Source organism: Macaca nemestrina, chromosome 2 (genome assembly GCF_043159975.1).
Source record: "Macaca nemestrina isolate mMacNem1 chromosome 2, mMacNem.hap1, whole genome shotgun sequence".
NCBI classification, from domain to species: Eukaryota; Metazoa; Chordata; class Mammalia; order Primates; family Cercopithecidae; genus Macaca; species Macaca nemestrina.
Window position 1 is genome coordinate 23597933 of NC_092126.1, and position 19560 is coordinate 23617492.

At 37.8% G+C, this 19560-nt stretch overlaps 1 protein-coding gene across 13 annotated transcripts in view; it reads left to right on the plus strand.

Annotated features, from left to right (window-relative positions):
- LOC105488927 (thyroid hormone receptor beta) overlaps positions 1–19560 on the plus strand; it is a 381615-nt gene that overhangs the window by 39619 nt on the left and 322436 nt on the right. The window contains exon 1 of one of the 13 annotated variants that reach the window (XM_071090816.1): positions 13421–14403. The exons of the other annotated variants lie outside the window; for them this stretch is intronic. The gene's annotated coding sequence lies outside the window, so the exon portion shown is untranslated. Of the gene's footprint in view, positions 1–13420; positions 14404–19560 lie in introns of those variants that run through there. 13 annotated transcript variants of the gene reach the window in all.

The following is a 19560-nucleotide window of genomic DNA, read 5'->3' on the forward strand; positions in this document are numbered from 1 at the left end:
CTGCCTATTAATAAAAGACCCCGCTGAATGAAGCTGGAATTCTTTTAGGCAATTTAAACTTTCTGAAATAGAGGAAAGTTGGAAAGGGGAGATAGCCAAGGAATATAGAAGTAAAAAATACTTTTGAGGTCAAATGCTTATCTGAACAGATTGGCTAGTTTGATTATTTTTAAAAGTATTATGTTGATACCAGTATTTTAATTTGAATCAAAAGTAATGATTTAACCAAAGTTATTCTTCCATTATTAACTCACAGAAACACTAAGAAATGAAATCACTTTTTCAATTCTTATTTCCCACTGATGCTGACAAAAGAAAACCTGAGGTAATCAAAGTCCCACAACTAAGTAAGACCTCTCAGGATCTCAAAATCAAGTGTTTGACATAGAAGAGAAGATAGAAAAGGCATATTATCTAGGAGTGGAAAAGAATTCTTTATGCTGAAAATGTTGAAGAGAGAATTCAAAATCAAATTCAACATTCCACTTAGGAGGCTTCCATCTCTGCTTAGGAACTGAGTAATGGAGGTGATTGGTGTTAAGTGTTCAGTACCTATGAAGACCTAACTCATGAGGGAGAGACTCCAATCTAAACTTCCTACTCAATACTGTCCTTAAAAAAAAAAAACAAAACACAGTAAGTCTTTATTCCCAAAGTGACTAATACAAACCAAGCATTCGGTCAAGGGCTACTGAGGGAATGACATCAATAAAAAGCAATCACTGTGTAGACTTCATCCTTGTCAATTGTTGGTGAAAAGATATTTTGGAAAATACCATTCACTACTCTACATTTTCTATGGTGCTGTTGAAAAATAAAAAATAAAGCTTTGATCTGGAAAGCTCTGATTCTCATTCTCATTGTCTTTGTGATCTTGAAAAAGATGTTTATTCTTTCTGAGTATGTTTTCTTTTCTCTAAAATCAGAAATTACATTATCGCTTATATCTTGTCCCATGCTAAAATTCTATACATCTCATTCTAAGATTTCAACAATATCTCTAGAAAAAGACAAAAGAGACTAGGAATTATGAGAGAGAGATTATAAATTCTATATGAGGAAGCTTCATCTAAAACTTATCTTCTCCTATCAAAAAGCAAGTTGTAGATACTCTTCAGGTAAGCCACACCTGCCTTGTAAATGCCAAACAGGTCCATTTTAAAGTATATTCCATTTTATTTTTAAACAGCTTTATTGAGAACCCACATACTATGCAATTTACCCACTTAAAGTGTATACAATTGAGTGATTTTTAGTGTATTCTCAGTTTGCAACTATCACCACTATTAATTTTAGATCATTTTTATCACTCCCCTCAAAAACCTCACACTCATTAACACTTGCTCCTCATTCCCCTCTCCATCTCTGGGCAACAACTAATCTACTTTCTGTGTGTATGAATTATGAATTTTTCTATTCTGGACATCTCATATATATGGAATAATATAATATGTTTGACTTTTTGTGACTGATTTCTTTCACTAAGCATAATGTTTTCAAAGGTTATCCATGTCATACCATGTGTCAATAAAATTCATTTCTTTATATTGCTTAATAATATTTCAGATCCTTTGCCTGTTTTTAAATTATTTTGTCTTTTTACTATTGAGTTGTTTATATAGTCAAGATACAAGTTTCTTATTAGAGACATGATTTAAAAATTTTTTATTTCATTTTATATTTCCTTCTGGAATGCATTTTTTTATTGCCATGAAAGTAGAGAGAGGGTGCTAAGATAAAATAATACAGAGGTTATTTTAGTTTAGGGAAAGGAGTCAGGAAAGTACCCTGAGACACATTGAGGATTTGATGGAGCTGTCTTGAGGGTGAGGAGAGCACTGAAGGCAGAGGGAACAGCATGTGCAAAGGCCATGAGACAGGAATGAATGTGCTGGGTTTAAAGATGGACAAGAAGGCCAGTGGAATAGAAAGATGGTAAGGTAGAGAGGGGTAGGAGACAAAGTCTGGGAAGAGGAAAGCGGCCGGTTTACATATACCTTAGAGACCACATTAAGGGGTTTGAATTTCATTCAGAAAGTAGTTGAGTGGTTTTGTGGATTTTAGCAGCAGAAATGGCGTGATCCAACGTAAACTTTAAGATGATCCTGCTGACTGCTTTATGAAGATTGATGTGTGGAAATGAGGTAGAAATAGAACCCAGATAACCACTTGGGAGACCTTTGCTGTTGCTAGAGTGAGCAATGACTAAAATGAGTGAGCTTGAACTAAAATGAGACTGGAAAACGAATTAAGGTGAGTGGACTGGGGATTATCTTGGACATAGAATGTCATGGTTAAAAGTGTGTGTTCTGAAGCCAGAATGACTGGGTTCTAATACTAATTTCCTCTCTTACTAGCTGTATGACCTTGGGCAAATTAATTTTCCTATGCCACCATTAAATGAAAATAATAATAGGAGCCATGATGTGAAGTTGTTATGAAAATCGAATGTGTTAATAATGCTGTATATGCATCACAAGAGTACTTGGCACATAGTGAATGATTTAATAACTGTTGCTGCTATTAATTGTTTTGACTACTGAAATAGACAAGAGTTGGTGATGGTTTGGATGGAGAAGAGGAAGGAAGTTTCAAAGACAACTGACAGGTATCCAGCTTGTGTACAAGGCACTTGGCGGTGACAGTGCCTGAGATGGAGGAAATTGGGGAGAATCAGGATTTGAGAGGAAGTTCAAGAATCTTATTTTGGAGTTGTTTGTTTGGATGGATGTGAGATATCTGAGTGGAGATGTCGGACTCAAAGTAGCATCCTGGGCCAGAGAGAGAGCTGGTATTCAAATTCAAACTGAAATATACTGGAGAAATCTGCAAAACAGCACTTAAAAGTAATTTAGCCTTGTCCTGGACCAGCCAATAGGATGCCAGAACAATTTAACAAGCCCAGTTTTCTTGGGAGACGTTGCAGATATAGCAAAAAAAGTGTGGGCATTGTCATCAAACAGGCCATCTTTTGAACTTTACCCCTCCATTTACTATTTGAGTGATCATAAATAGTTACAAGTGGGTTAGAGAGGAGGGGTCATGGACAGCCCCCAGGTGTCTGCTTGAGCACCAGGTGGTTTATAGAGCCAGTTCCTGGGATGGAGAAAAGTAGAAGGAAGCATGTTTCTCAGAGCCTCATCTTTCTCAGCAGAAGATTAGTAGGCCTTCCTCATAGGTGAGGACCAAAGGAATGTACATCTGGCACATATTACAAGCTCAGTAATGATTTTCTTGGATGACTTGGACACTTTTCCCCTTCTCAGCCCTGCTGTAAGCATCTCCACCAGCCTGCCTAGATCTACTCCCATTTTAGATGAAAATGTTGGATGGGAACCATGAGGTGACAGGCCAGGGCTAGGACTAGGGTGAAGGAAGTGAGGCACGCACCTTGGGCACCAAACGGAAGGGAGTGCCAAAAATCCAAGCAGTCACAACAAATATTATTTTAATGCACTACTTTTAAAAATCAAAACTAATGCACAAATACCCATGATAAATTAAATATTGATGTTTAAATAAAGACAGAATCAGTATTACTGATTTCTCCTTTCACCTCAAGATCTCTCATTTGGTGCAGTACTGGGAAAAGGTGAAAGCTTACTCCCCAGCCCCCAAGACTCTTTCTGATTTCTCCCATAGTTGTTAGCTAAGGGCTAGTCCTCAGCCTTGTGCAATCTAGTCATCTCTAAATGCTAAAGACTTCAGAATGTGTTCTAACACCTGTGATACTGGGCATACTTGAGTTGGGGCTAGGCCCCTACCAGCCCAGCCCAGCCCCCGACCCCTGATTTTCTATCAGTTGCAACATGGAAATTGAAGCAAGGTTCCCCGGTTCACCCCACGTCAGTAAAACAGGCCCTTTGACCCCTGGAAATGTTGAACAAACACAAAGTAAAATAACCCAATGCTCTATTAAAGGCTGAGGTTTAAAGGTCAGCTTTGTGCTTATTGGCTGCAAGTCTGATTCACTCCCTAAATGACTATCAGGGAGATTTGTGCTTGCAACATGGACTGAGGAGATGAGCCTTTCCATTCAGAGTGGGGAGCTATTTGCTTTACGAGGAGCTGTCATCACCAACAGGAAAACAGGTCAGGAGCAGGTGAAAGAGAATAGAGGTCCCCGAACCAGAAATGCTTCCTTCTGATTTTGACTCTGACTTTTGAAAGCTAAAGGTACATGTAAGCCGGGCGTGGTGGCTCACGCCTGTAATCCCAGCACTTTGGGAGGCTGAGGCAGGTGGATCACGAGGTCGGGAATTCAAGACCAGCTTGGTGAAACATAGTGAAACCCTGTCTCTACTAAAAATACAAAAAAAAAAAAAAAAAAATAGCCAGGTATGGTGGCAGGCACCTGTAGTCCCAGCTACTTGGGAAGCTGAGGCAGGAGAATCACTTGAACCCAGGAGGCGGAGGTTGCAGTAAGCCGAGATCGCACCACTGCACTCCAGCCTGGGCAACACAGCGAGACTCTGTCTCAAAAAAAAAAAAAAGTACTTGTAGTGGCTTGTGGCTTTCAGCTCTTTCCCAGGAAAATCAGAAAATCTTCAACTGAAATAATTTGGTAATTTAGACATCATTAGTAAGTGGATAATAAATAATTAAGGACAGACTTGTCATAGCTCATATATATCACAAGGAAATATTTATGGAGTTTTGAGCTGGTGGGTCACTTTTCCTATAACAAAAGCTGTGTGTGGGAAACCAAATTTTTAAAAGTTATATTATTTAAGTATTTTTATTTCAATTTAAAGAAAAACTTGTCTAATCTTTAGAAAATTTTCCTGCAAATACAACAGACTTCATAATGCACATTTATGAGTGATTCTGAAACAATAACAAGGAAAGAGAAAGAGCTGCACGGATTAGTACTGAGCTGCTGCAGCACACTGACTGCATGTCAATGGCACTTTAAGATTGCAACATTTTGTTTGGTGACCTTCACACCAGTTGACTGTATGCACCTTAGTCTCTCTCTCTCAAAAAAAAAAAAAAAAAAAACTGAGCCTACTATAGATTGGTCTTTCTTTTTTTAACCTCAGTTTTTCATTTACCTACACTTTATAACACCTGGTTTAATTTGTACAGAAGGATTAAGTTCATTACAAAGCTCAGAAACTCATCTTTGAGTTTTTAGGAACAGTAAGTACAAAGGTTGTCATGAATGGAGACTGAAAGACCTCATAGATAAATCGGGTGGTACATTTTTAAAATAAAGAGTAAATAACACTTCAGAAAAATGTAGAATATGTTCATAAATGCACAAATGGAGATAAAATGTCACTTTTTGTAATGAGGTTTCTTTCAGACTTTGACACTCATAAGTAAATGTTCAGAGGAAATAAATGTTAGGGCAAATCAGCTTTTGTAAGGGTTGCCAATGTGTAAATGTGGGATCTGCTGTACATCGTACTGCCCATTTACCTGCCTCTCTGCAGGAATTTCTTTTTGAGTATTTAGTCCTTATTTCCCAAGAATAAATACAAAGACTTTTCAGACTATGAATACATACCACATGGTCTCTAAGCTACAGTTGTGCATTATACCCATGGAAGTTTTCTTTCTTAAATATTTAAACGAGATTTTCCGTTGTATTAAATATGAATCTTAAATATTAAGTTATGATGCTTTCTTTAAGGGTGTCTAGTTTCCTTCCTTCTCTCTCCCTTCCTCCCTCTGTTTCCTTCCCAGCTAACTCCCCTCTTTTCTTCCTTCTCCCCTTCCTCCTTCTTCCCTCCTTTCCTTCCTCATTCATTCTTAAAATGTTCATTTGAATGCTTAGATGTTAGATTGTCTCATTTCTGCCCTTTTGATTATTACTTATGAATCAAAGCAGTAAGTCCCACTAAAAACTTAAGAACCAAATTAGTATCTTCTTTTTTAGCCTATTATTCATTCAAACTTAATCTTTTTTTCCCATTATTACAAGTTATTACTAAAACGAGCACAGAAAAGCATGTCACTATATTGCCTCCTTTGAATTAAGATAGTCTCACATATATAGTATTTAGGGAAAAGACAGGGCTCATATTCTTTGGACCGGCTTCCCTATTTTGAAAAAATCTTCCATCACATCCCTAAACCATATGCAAATAGTCACAGAATTCGTAGACAAGCATTATGCAGAAAACCATTAACATGACTTTCAGTTTTCAAGAGAGAAAGTCAAAAATTCCACAGAAAATTAGAGCTGTTGGACTAAATGTTGGTCTATTAATAAGCAGGAAGAACAATTTCGCTGTTTTCCCTGCTGAGTTAATATATAGTACGGCTGTCTTTCCTCCAGCAGTATTCTCCAGCTGGGTTACTTGGTCCTGGGAATTTCCTCCCAAAATGCCCATTTCTGTCAACCAGCCATCAGACCCTCCTGAGGATAGTTAATATGACAGTGGCATGACATACTGAATTTTAATATGAAAATGACCTTCCCTGATGTCAGAAATGGGTCATATATATGTGAAATCCATGAAAATAGTTGAGAACTGATTTAAAATAAGGAACATTCCTTATATTGCTATACAGTGTTCACCATGCTTGTACTGAAGTATGCCTGTAAGTAGCTTGCCTTCAAGAATTTTTAATAATCATTTCTAAAGAACTGATTTTCCCTTTCATACTTTGTCTTTCATCCGCCAAATTTACAATCACCCTCTAGCCACATGGCTGCCCATCCCTCCCTCTGTCAAATTCAGAATTCTGCCTTTGCCTTCAAACTCAAGCCATTCCTGCTTTGATTTCCTTCTGTCTGACATCTGTCCTTGACCTTATTTTAGCTGTTTAGTTTGCCATTCTCTAAATTCACACCTTTCTGGCCTGCTTCTGCATGGGCTTCTTTGGCATTTATTTTTAACTAGTGGCATAGAGTCCTTCCCTGTCATCCGTTGGCTTGTGCTCTTCCTCTCCAAAGCAAGTGGCAGGGGTTTTCTTTCTCTGAAAGGGCATTTCTATGTTTAAATTTTAGTTTTCATACCCAGAACTTGCTGACTCTTGAACATTTAATATACATTTAGCCAAACAACCTGAATCTGTTATAAATATTCAAAGATCAAGTTTTATATTTTTAGATGTTTTGTAATAACCTCATGACAGGTGCTTTAATGGGTTGTGTTTATGTTCAGGGAATGAACTTTTAGGTTGTCAAGGTGGGAGGTATACAAGTCTATTTTAATAAAGACCCCTAACTAAAGGCTGCTTCTCTCGCCGATGAACAAACCGGGACAAGGCCTGCTTCTCTGTGTATTTTAGCTTTCCTAATTGATAGCAAGTGCCTCCGAAAACTTGTTTATATAGTTATCTAATCATTAATGACCAACATCGTACATTTCATTCTGGTTAACCTCTTTTGGGATCATTACTTTTCTCAGAGTTGAGCAGTGATCGTTTTTGCAATGGAGACTTTTAGAAGATTTTTTAAAAATAGCATTTTGATCCCTGGATTGTGTTTCTATCTGATTATGCTGATTATTTCATATATGTGAGTCTTTTTTAAAGTTAAGTTATACTTACATTTTTAATGATAAATCGCCAATGAAAACCAAGAGAACTCAAGAGAGTCTGACCATTTCTGTACTCGGAATGTGTCAGGGGTCAGTGCTCTGCAAATGGAAAGAAGGATTCATAATTCAGTGGTCACCCAACTGGTATCATAAGAGTTTGAACTCTAAAGAAGTACTTGCTTCTTGCTGACCAGCAAGATTGCTACAGGTTTCAAAGAAAGAAAGAATTTGTCATCAAGGGCAGGAAGGTACTTCATAAATAATTACCAAATGAAGTCGTTGTGATGACTAGTGCTCTCTTTCCTTGAAACCTGTAGCAATCTTGATGGTCAGCAAGAAGCAACTACTTTTCTCTTTATAGTCCAAACTCCTCCAGTACCATTTGGGTGATCACTAAATTATGAAACCTTCATTCCCCATCTCCTCCGATTTGCAGAGCACTAACCCCTGACACATTCTATGGACCAAAATGATCAGGCTCTCTCGAGTTTTCTTGGCTTTCATTGGTGATTTATTATCTAATGCCTACTCACCCCTTCCCCTCCAGGACTCAGATCATAGAGTTTTGCTATATAGTACTTTAAATTTCCATTAAGCTTGAAATCATTCATCTCAAAGAAGAGGGTCATGGTGTCCCGATTATAAACAGGATAAATAGAAATAAAGATATCCCTCTGTCATCATGAAAACGAACAGCTGGCAGTTGAACTTATTAATATATTAACAGGACAAGATGAAACAAAGGTATTCCCTCTGTGATCAAACCCTCCCCTTACTGCAAAGAAGGGTGTAGCATGAGAAAGTTCTCTCCTAGGTTCACTGCAGGTTCACTTAGACCTGTTTGACTTGTTGAGATTATTTTAAGCTCAGGAGTTAATTTTTTTAAATGGCTAAACCTAGTTCATTGTTATAGAGTACAAAATATTCAATCATACTTAAGGGTTGTTGGGGTTTTCTCATGGTAATGCATTATAATTGATAACATTCTTTAATTGCTTCAGATTTCTTCCTAATTAAATTTTAAAAATAAATGCATAGCTGCTCTTTGAAATTTGATTGATTTGACTTAAAAACTAATTGGGAAGGGGAGTCTGTGCCTGCTAATTTTATAATTAAAACATATGTTGCCAAAGAGTTTTCATCTACTTCTATTTTTTAATTCCTTCATTTCTTATAAAAATGGAGGCCATATTTGCATAACTGTGTCCCCTGTAATCATGGGAGTCTGGAAAGTTGCAAAAAATACTTTTCAAGGACAACAGCTATCTTGATCTTCTGCCTATTTCCTTGTAAAGATCTCTGTGATTATTTGGGCCCACCCAAATAATACAGGATAAGCTCCCTGTCTCAAGATCCTTACCTCAATCACATGTATAAGTATTGCCATAGGAGGTAACTTATTCACAAGTTTCAGGATAAAGATATGGACATCTCTGAGGACCATGATTCAGCCACCCACGATCACATTATATTTCCCAGAACCATAGAGAGCACCCCACAAAGATTTGCTTAATATTGTTGAGTGATTAAATGATACGGTTTCAATAACTCTCCATGAACTATACTTGTGAAGGAGAAATAGACTTCTGATGTCACCATCACAGTAGGCATTGCAGGCATTTTCAAGAGTATACTTCTTCTTCTTTTTTTTTTTTTTTGAGAAAGATCTTTCCAGTGTAGATAGTGTTATGGAATGATAATTTAGCAGCAGCAGAATGCACTTTTGGAGAAACACACAAACACAATAACCCAGCATACTGACCTCTCTCCAAACCTGCTTTCTTTTTTGTTGTGGCCAGACTTTGAGTGGAAGGAAAGGAGATTGGCAGAGGTGAGCAGGAAGAGGCCAGAGCTGAAGGAGCAGAGAAGGAATTAGCCAGATTTGATAGAGAGATGGCTTCTGGGACAATTCTTTCCAGAGGCCAAGGTGGCTGATGGGACACTCACTCCACTCATTTCCCTCTGAGATCATGCAGTAAAATTAGAGGAACATAAAAGGCAAAGGCTTCCTTACGTCCTTAGAAGGTCATGACCAGTGTGTCCAGCTTCTGATTTCTCATGACAATATTGTTTTTATTCTTTCATAAATTTTATTCGGATATTCAGTGTATAAAATAAAAATCACCTAGTTTAGTATTCAGAGATAGCTGCTGTAACATTTTGGCATATTTCCTTCCAGTTTTTTTTCTCTGCATATATGGTTACATCACAGAATCACAATTATGGTCTAGACAAAGTTTTATATCTTACTTACGTTCACTTGACTGGGAAAATTTTCTCATGACATTAAATATTTTTCAAAACATGATTTTTCAATGACTGTATAATATTGTACTTTCGGATGTACCTCTATGGTTGAATGTTTGTGCTTCTGCCTGGAATGAATGATATGGCCTTGAATAGCTTTGCATTACATCTTTTTTCACCTTCTTAATTGTTTCTATTGGACAGTTCCTAGGAGAGGCAATCAAAGGGCATGGATGATTTTATGATTCTTCATAGATGTGGCCAAAGCTATTAATTTACACAGCTACTGTCAGTGTCGTGACTATTTCTCCTCACATTCAACAGCATTAAGCATCAGTTTTTAAAAAAAAAAAAATTCTAAAATTTCAAATGCTTATTGGATAATTATAAGGATGTTTGGCAACTTGTTGATCTATGTTCTTTGCCCATTTATCCATTGAGATGTTAATATTTTGCTTATGAACTATCTTTGTGTGTTATGTCTCTGGAAATTCTTTTTCCAGTTTCGTGTTTGCCTTTTGAGTGTTATACTCTCTGATACATAAATGTGTTTCACCTTTGCTACTGCAGTCAAATCTACTATTACTCTCTGACACATTTCACTACCTTTATGTTTAGAAATTATTTGCTAGGCTCAATAGCTGATAAATAACCACCTGTATTTTACATAATCCTTTATGATTTTATTTTAAAATTTAACATACCATTTATGTGTATTTATTTTAACATGTAGTATGAGATAGCAAGATACATTTTAAATTATTTGAATAGTTAATTCAATGCCATTTATAAAATGAGTGCTCTTTTCTTCACTGATTTTTTATTAAATCCATCTTTTAATTGGTATATACATTTCTGTATCTGGGCTATTTCTGTAACCGTCTATTAATTATTGTAGCAGAACCATATCATAGTTTATATGTCCCATTATAATTTGTATTGTAGTCTGTTTCTGACATGGTGGCCCCAACTCTTTCATTTCTCTGTATTTTAAATTTATTTTAGCAGTTATTGTCTCAGCATTCTTTAAGGTGAGTATTGGAGTTAATTTTCAAATTTAAAAAATCTTGGGCTGGTCACAGTGGCTCATACCTATAATTCCAGCATTGGGAGGCTGAGGCAGGTGGATCACTTGAGGTCAGGAGTTCAAGACAGCCTGGCCAACATTGTAAAACCCCATCTCTACCAAAAATACAAAATTAGGCAGGCATGGTGGCACACACCTGTAGTCCCAGCTACTTGAGAGGCTTGAACCCAGAAGGCAAGAGGTTGAAGTGAGCTGAGATCACACCACTGCACTCCAGCCTGGGCAACAAGAATGAAACTCCATCTCAAAAAACAAAACAAAACAAAACTTCTTGTACTTTGTATAGAATTATGTGCAAATTATGAATTATTTTGAAAAGGTTTGCATCTTCACAATTTTCAATCATTTCAAAATATCTCTTTGTTTTTTCAAGTCTTACGTGATGTGAGAAAAAAATCATTTCTTTGTAGAGGTCCTGCATTTTTTTTAGGTTATTCCTAGGTATTAGATATTTTTATTTAATTATTTTTGAGATTATTTAAAATATTGTTTTCTAATTGGTGGTTACTGTTATATGAAAGCTATTGCTTTTAATATTTTGTCTTTTGATTCTATTTATTTGTTAATGATAATTATTTTTCACTTAGTTCTCCTTTTATTTATAAACAATTACATTATAATCAAATAATGATTCTATCATCTTTCCAAATAATGTATCTCTTCTTTGTTGATTATATCCTATAACATTAGCCAGAATTTCCACAGCAGTGTTCAAAATACTCACTGGCATTCTACTCTTATCTTGTTTCTGATTTTAATAGCTATTTATTTGATGACAGATTTTTTTCTAACCATGTTAAAGAAATTTTGTTGCATTCCTAATATGCTGAGATTTTTTAAATAAAAAATCGGTTTTGGAATACTGTAAAATGCCTTTTGGATGATTTTGGTAAATTATCATCCATGAGGAGAACATAACATGGAAGCCAAAGTATGGGATTTATGAGCAGACAGAGCTGGAGTTAAATTATACCTCCCCCTCTTAGAATTGTGTAACATTTAGCAATTTATTTATTCCCTTCCAATTTCAGTCTCTTCCTCTGTAATATGAAGATAATCATGTAAATATTTTGTGAGGATATTATGAGTATCCAGTAAGAATTATTTATAATGTGTTTAACACCAGACTTGATACGGAGTATCATAGTTTCTTTTAAATTATTTCATAAGTTTTGCCTTTGATCTATTAAAATGGTGCACTATAATTACAGATTTCCTAATATTTAATCATCTTTTTATTCTTGGACTAAAGCCTACTTGGCCCTGATGAAATGTTTTCTTAACTTACTGCTGTATTCCATATTTGTTTGAGATTATTGCCTCAATTTTCATAATGATTTGGTCCTTAGTTGAATTGTTATGCTATCTTATTAGCTTTGATATCAAAATTATGTACTTTATGTAATGACTAGAAAGATTTTACCATTTTCAGTGTTCCGCACCTATGGAAATTATATTTTCATGGGCAATTTTTTTTCTCTGAAAATCTCTGTATCAGGATTACTTTTTGAACCAGATAATACTTTTATACCTTTTAAAGATTTTTGCTGTTATTGTTTCTATTTGTTGGTGTCAGATTGTTTTCTCTAATCAATTCATCTATTCAGTGTTTCTACTTCTATTTGTGGCAATTTTGATAATTCATATTATACCTAAAAATTGTCCTTCTGTCATATTTTTTGTTTGTTTCTTTGAGATGGACTCTCGCTCTGTTGCCTGGCTGGAGTGCTGGTGTGATCTTGGCTCACTGCAATCTCCGCCTCCCAGGTTCAAGCAGTTCTCCTGCCTCAGCCTCCCAAGTAACTGGGATTATAGGCACATGCCACCACACCCAGCTAATTTTTGTATTTGTAGTAGAGACAGAGTTTCACCATTGTTGGCCAGGATGGTCTCGACCTCCTGACCTAGTGATCCACCCATCTCAGCCTCCCAAAGTCCTGTGATTATAGAAGTGAGCCACTGTGCCCAGCACCTTACGTCTGTGACATAATCTTGTAGTGATTAGACCTTAGTTTTTTGTTTTTGTTTTTGTTTTTTTTGAGGTGGAATTTCACTCTTGTTGCCCATGCTGGCGTGCAATGGTGTGATCTCAGCTCACCACAACCTCTGCCTCCTAGGTTCAAGCAATTCTCCTGCCTCAGCCTCCTGAGTAGCTGGGATTACAGGCATGCGCCACTATGCCCGGCTAATTTTGTATTTTTTAGTAGAGAAGGGTTTCTCCATGTTGGTCAGGCTGGTCTTGAACTCCCGACCTCAGGTAATCTGCCCGCCTTGGCCTTCCAAAGTGCTAAGGTATGAGCCACTACACCTGGCTAGACCTTAGTTTTAAAATATTTTTGACTCTGCCACCTCAAAAGTAGTAATTGTTAATCAGCAATCATGTATTGAGTGCCTCAAGGGTCACCCTTACAAAAGTAGTAAGTACTTTTTTTTTTTCCAAGACTGCGAACTGTTGCAAAATATTCTACCTGGATTCATATCCCAGCTCCACCACTAAAAACCTGTGTAAACTCCAACAAGTTACTTGAATTTTCTATGCCATGGTTTCCTCATCTGATTGTGAGGATATGAAGCTCTGAGATCAGTGCCTTGCGTGGCATATAATAAGTAGCTTACATATAGTATTATTATTATATTTAAAAATAAACACTGTGGTTTCTCTTGAGGATACAGGGTATAGACACAGTTGTGAATGGAAAACTCAAAGACAAATTGAACATTGAAGTGCTTTTTACTTGTAACGTTTGGAGGGCTGTCCAGCCTTTATAAGCACAGGAGTCCCTGAAAAAAGGATACTACAGGTATTTAAAGAAAAAAAAATTAGCTCACAAAGTTACAGTTAATCTGTTCAAAATCCTCATTGGTGGAAAAGTGGCAGTTTTCACATGCTTATCCTACCTGTCTGGATCCTCACATATCTGCAGATATCTGTATTCCAAAATCAGAGATAAAGATTTTTTTCTTGAGGGAGCCAGCAACTTACAGGAAAGGGGCTGAAGTCTTTTAAAAATGTTTTTGAATGGGGAGACTAGAGTGAGATAGGGTGTTTCTGTTTTGGAAGGAGTCTCTAAAGATGCAAAAATATTTTTGTTTCATCTGTTGTTGGTATGTGAAGGACACACTTAATTACAAGGGCAACAGGGCAAGGTGTAGTTTTACTTTCTCACAGCAGTCATGTAGGCAAACAGGATGGGTAAACTATAAACAGAATCAAGTGTATATATGGATTATGCTATGTTTTACATTTATTGCCTCAGTTCATTCAATAATACTCTCTCCAAGCACCATGCTTCCTAGAATACTTTCTTAACCACTATTACGTATAACATTTTCTTGTACCTCCCCACAGGGAGAGGCATCTGTTAATGTGCCTCCATTGCTTTCAGTATAATATTCAAACTCCATAGCAGGGCACAAAAGGCCTCTCCAGGTCCCTCCTCTACCACAGTTCCTCACTATGCCTCAGCCATGTTAAGTCATTGTGACAGGTGGAATTCTGGGATGGCTCCAAAGATTCCTATCCAGTGGTGTACACACGGTCTCTAATCTCCTCTCTTTGCTTGGCCTGGACCTGTGAGTATGATAATCACTCCCTTGACTACTTTACTTAGTATAGGACTCCATTTTAGCAGAATGAAGAGTGTTTCCCCTACTGGCCTTGAGGAGCAAATTGCCATACAGTGGAGAAAGCCACATGGCATAGAATGGTAGGTGGCCTTTAGGAACTGAGAACAGCCCTCAGCTTGCAGCCAGCAAAAGTAGGGATCTCTGTCCTGCAATTGCAAAGAACTGAATTCCACCAACAACCAGTGAGATTAGGAGACCCCAAGCCATAGCTGGGTTTGCAGCTTCAGCTAACATCTTGATTTCAGCCTGGTGAGATCCTGAACAAAGGGCTGAACTCACTTGAACCCGGACTCCTGACCTATGGAAACTGTGAAATAACTTTTGGTCTTTTAAGCTGTTAATTTGGTAGGAATTTGTCTTGCAGCAATAGATAACTAATTTAGTCATTTAGTCTCTTGTATTCTCTTGTCTCTGATCACCTGTTTCCCTTAGTACAATTTGTATTCCATGTGTCCCTATCCGGAGCTTAGTCATCATCCCTTTCACCCCCTCATACTTGTCAACTTCTTCTACATGGAAAAAAAAATGATCTTTTTATTCCGAAATTATATTCTATATACCTAGAATATACGTAGAATGACCTCTGAGTTATTCTGGCCTTTGTCTCCTTGGATTATTTTTATTTGTAAAACTACTACTGGATTTATATTCTGTTTTTATATTCTAATAAATGCATGTAACTACAAATATTTCATAAACTATTTTGTATTCTTCACAACTCAGTATATCAAAATACATATCTGAAGAAATGTATTGATTATAACATTGAGGCTGAGTCTTGAAGAAGGCATGAATCAAACTGTGTGTGTGCTAGAATGGCTCCTGTGTGGGGCTGGTCTCTAATGGTGGGCTATGAGGATCCGCTTTTAGCCCCATCAAGGTACTGTTTCCTATCAATGATTTTGATGAGGGTATAGATAATATATGTGTCAACGTTATGATTGACTTGAAACCTGGAAGCATGGCACATACTTTGAGTAACAGAATTAGTACCTGGAGAGATCACTTCAGATTGCAATGATGGAACAAGATTAAGTTTTAATTGAATAGGTATAAAAGCCTATACTTAAGTTTAAAAAAAATCAATCTAGAAACTAAAGTTGGGGTGAGACAGACAGCACGTGCAAATATATGTAGATTTGTTATTTACGACTCAGTTTAAATCAGTGGTGTAATAGATCATATAGTAGAGTTTATTTAAATCGTGAAGTTAATTTTAGACGGCATCAATTGAACTGCTGTGTTCCAAACAAAAAGGATAATCTTCCTTTGATCTATGTGGGTCACATGACTCCTGGGTAGTTCTGGGCACCTCCTTAAATGGGGTCATGGACAAACTGGAATTTCTTCATTGGGTAGGGACCAGATGAGCAAACAGATACGCAATCATGTCCTACATGGTGGAACAATCTGAACTGTGGCTCTTTCACCTGTAGAAGAGAAGGTATTTAATTTCTAAAAATTAGACCTATTTTTCATCACTTTGGTGAATGGAAATGATAAAGAAATAGATTTTTACGTTATTAAAGTTACCAACGTGTAGTTAATAGCAAAATAGAGTGGGTTGCCTTTGAGAGTTATTGACCCCATTCTCTTTGAGATGTACAAATAGAAATTTGGGTGGAGGAGGGTCAGGCGTGGTGGCTTACGCCTGTAATCCCAGGTCAAGGTGGGTGGATCACAAGGTCAAGAAATTGAGACCATCCTGGCCAACATGGTGAAACCCCATCTCTACTAAAAATACAAAAAAATTAGCCGGGCGTGGTGGCGGGTGCCTGTAGTCCCAGCTACTCCAGAGGCTGAGGCAGGAGAATGGCATGAACCTGGGAGGCGGAGCTTGCAGTGAGCCGAGATTGTGCCACTGCACTCCAGCCTGGGTGACATAGCAAGACTCCGTCTCAAAAAAAAAAAAAAAAAAAAAAAAAGAGAAAAGAAATTTGGTTGGAGGAAAACAGAATTGTGAAGAAGTTTTTTGCATGTGTTGTCACAAGGAGGTAGTGATTGACTGAAAGGCACCAACAAATATAGAGACTCTAAAGTTTCATTAAGTGTCAAGAATATAAAAACATATGGATATGGTTTTGTAAAGTAGGGGGTAATACAACAGATCCCAGGCAGAGGATCCCATGCCATAGTTCCCATGAGAGGGCATCCGGCTCTGAATTAGACTACCTACCTGGAGTTCAGCTCCTGTAGGTGTGAGAAGAAGCCTATAGTAGATGCTGTTAGTGCCCCACCCAGGCCCCCTTAACAGGGCTAGTCCCCCTGTCCTCCAGCTGCTGTGGCTGTTGGCTGTCAGATCCTCCTATCTGCACCATCCTCTGGAGGACTGCCCTTGACAATGACACCTACCTCATCCAGACAATGACATCTACCTCATCTACCTCATGCCTGGGAGGTTACACCCTCCATGCCACGGGACAGCCCTTGGCCAGTTACTGCCTGATGCTGAGGTACAACAGCTCAGGCCCCCTGCCTCTGTGCGGAATGACTTCTGAGTAATTTGCACCCCAGAGCTCCCTGTGGGATCAGACTAGACTTCTAACACCACATCTTTCTTTGTCTTTTCCCCTGCCCTCCCTTGCTTCCCTTACTCCCTCATGTGTTTTCATTAAGAGCCTGATTTGCCTAGGAATTGTTCTCTCATGCTTTGCTTGTGGAGATCCTTACCTAAGACACTGCCTTTTGCTTGTTTAGGGGGACTTCTGATCTTTGTCCTTCTACCTCTGCACTTCTGTCCTACCTGACAGGGGCTTCTACCTTCTCATCTACTCTCTTACCGAGGGCCAGTAACTGGATAAGAGAGTAGAGGGGCCAAGATACCACTCCTTTATAACTAAGAAGTTGTTTTGCCAGGAGCATCCCCCAGCAGGCTCCAGTTTTCTTTTCTGTCTGAGGATGTCTCCAGAAACACTGTAACAGATGCCCCCTGAGGGCCCTCCCCACTCCAACATCAATGATCCCATGAACCTCATAATGCCACTTTTTTCTTTAAAGAAAGAATGCATGTTCATACACACACACACACACACACATACACAAAACACCTTTTTGTTCCCTCTGACAATGGCATTACTACATGACTCTCTTATGGAGATAAAAAGATAGGCGTCATCTCATATCTAGCAACAGTGTTCCAGGGGCTTTTCAGGTTAGAAAAACATGAAGATCAGTTGGTGTCCATCTCTTTTTCTCTTTTTAGCTGCTCTATGTTTCTGCTGCTTTGTTCTTCTCTCTAGATATCTTTCTTGTAATGGGCACCTCGCTGACAACCAGCCATATAAGGTGGCATGTGGGAAGGCAGGAGGAAAAGCTTGGTGTGGAGGATGGAGGTCTGGTTTGGGAGCCTAGTTCAGTGTGCTTCATTCTGGACTCTGGAATTAAGCTGGGTAGCCATGTAACCTTCCATTCATTTCACCTTTCTTAATCTCAATTGTATGTATAAAGTGAAATAATAATAAAATGAAAACAATAATAATTGTGCCTGCCCTACCTAACTGACAGTCTCATGAAGACCAAATGAGATAGTGCATCTGAAGGCATATTAGGAAAGTATAAAGCCCTTGAAAAACATGGGAGATTACTCAGCTAAGTAATTAGCTAAGATATTAAGATGCAGTCCTGCTTGGGAAGAGCTTGCAAAATCGCAGGAGAGCTGAGACATAAGCACAAATAAAAATTATTTAAGGCGGGAGATGATCTGTGTCATCAGGGAGGTATAGAGTTGTATAGGAGTTCAGAGAAGGGAAAACCCATTTCCTGCTGGGTAAATTTGGTTTTTGAGCCCAAAAGTATGTTCATTTTCTTCCCTGTATCTGCTTTCTGGCTTGGCATACATAGACAGGAGGATCCTTGAATAAATCCAGAAAAGTAACAAAGATCTGTTACCCGCCTTTTTTCCAGCAAACTTTTTTGTTAATATATAATAGTTGTGCATATTTGTGTACATGTGATCTTTTGATACATGTGTACATGTGTAATTATTAAATCAGGGTAATTAGTATATCCATTGCTACAGACATTTTTTGTGTTGGAAACATTCCAGTTCTTCTCTTCTAGCTATTTTGAAATGTACAGTCAATAGTTAACTATAGTCTCCTTGCTGTGCTTTTGAGTGCTAGACCTTATTCCTTCCATCTAACTGTATTTTTGTACCCATTAACCAACTTCTCTTCATCTTGCCCCTACTCTTCTCAGCCTCTGGGAAGCACCAATCTGCTCTCTTCCTCCATGAGATCCACTTTTGTAACTCCCACATATGAGTGAGAACATGCAATATTTGTCTTTCTGTGGATGGCTTATTTCACTTAATGCAATGACCTCCAATTCCATTTCATATTGGTGCAAATGACAGGATGTCATGCCTTATTGGCTGAATAATATTTCATTTTATATATATATACACATTTTTATGATCATGGAGAAAAGCACTAGGTCCACACACATTTGATTGATATAGGGACTGGATGATCTCTTTTGCATCAACTCTCTGCAATGAGACTTAAGGGTTTCCATTTTCTAAAGTGGATTTTACTACATTGGCCAGACCTGAGAACTGGAATGTTTCTATCTGTACCTGATTTTAGCATTAATTAGCTGATTCTCTGATCATCATGTGAAGAGATTCACATAGTAGAAGAGAATCTTTCCTGGTAAATGAGCAATTCACAGCAATTCAAAGAAGCCTGGCCCAGGTGGTTAGATGTATGTGATCTTCCAGGCCACCACACCAGGGAATAATGTGTGCTCTAAGCATAGAAATGCATCCTCAGAGTCTGTATTTAAGGGCAGTGCAAGAATGTGAAATGTAGAATGCATTCTGGTAACTTGACTTATTTTCAACGGTCAGGCTCAGAGGAAAGCTAAAAAGCACCCATTGCTGTTGTTAAACTTCCAATTTACTCAAGCAGACAGATACACTTTTTCAAACTCAAGAAAGAGAAGTGTGTGTGCATTTGTGTGTGTGTGTGTGTGTAATATCTATATATTTTAAGAAACCTGAACTTTGCGTTCTGACTCCGTCTTTCATGATCAAGTCGTGCATTGAGGCATGTCTTGTTTACTGCTGTGCGTTTACACACCGGGCCATCCTTTTCTGAGGCT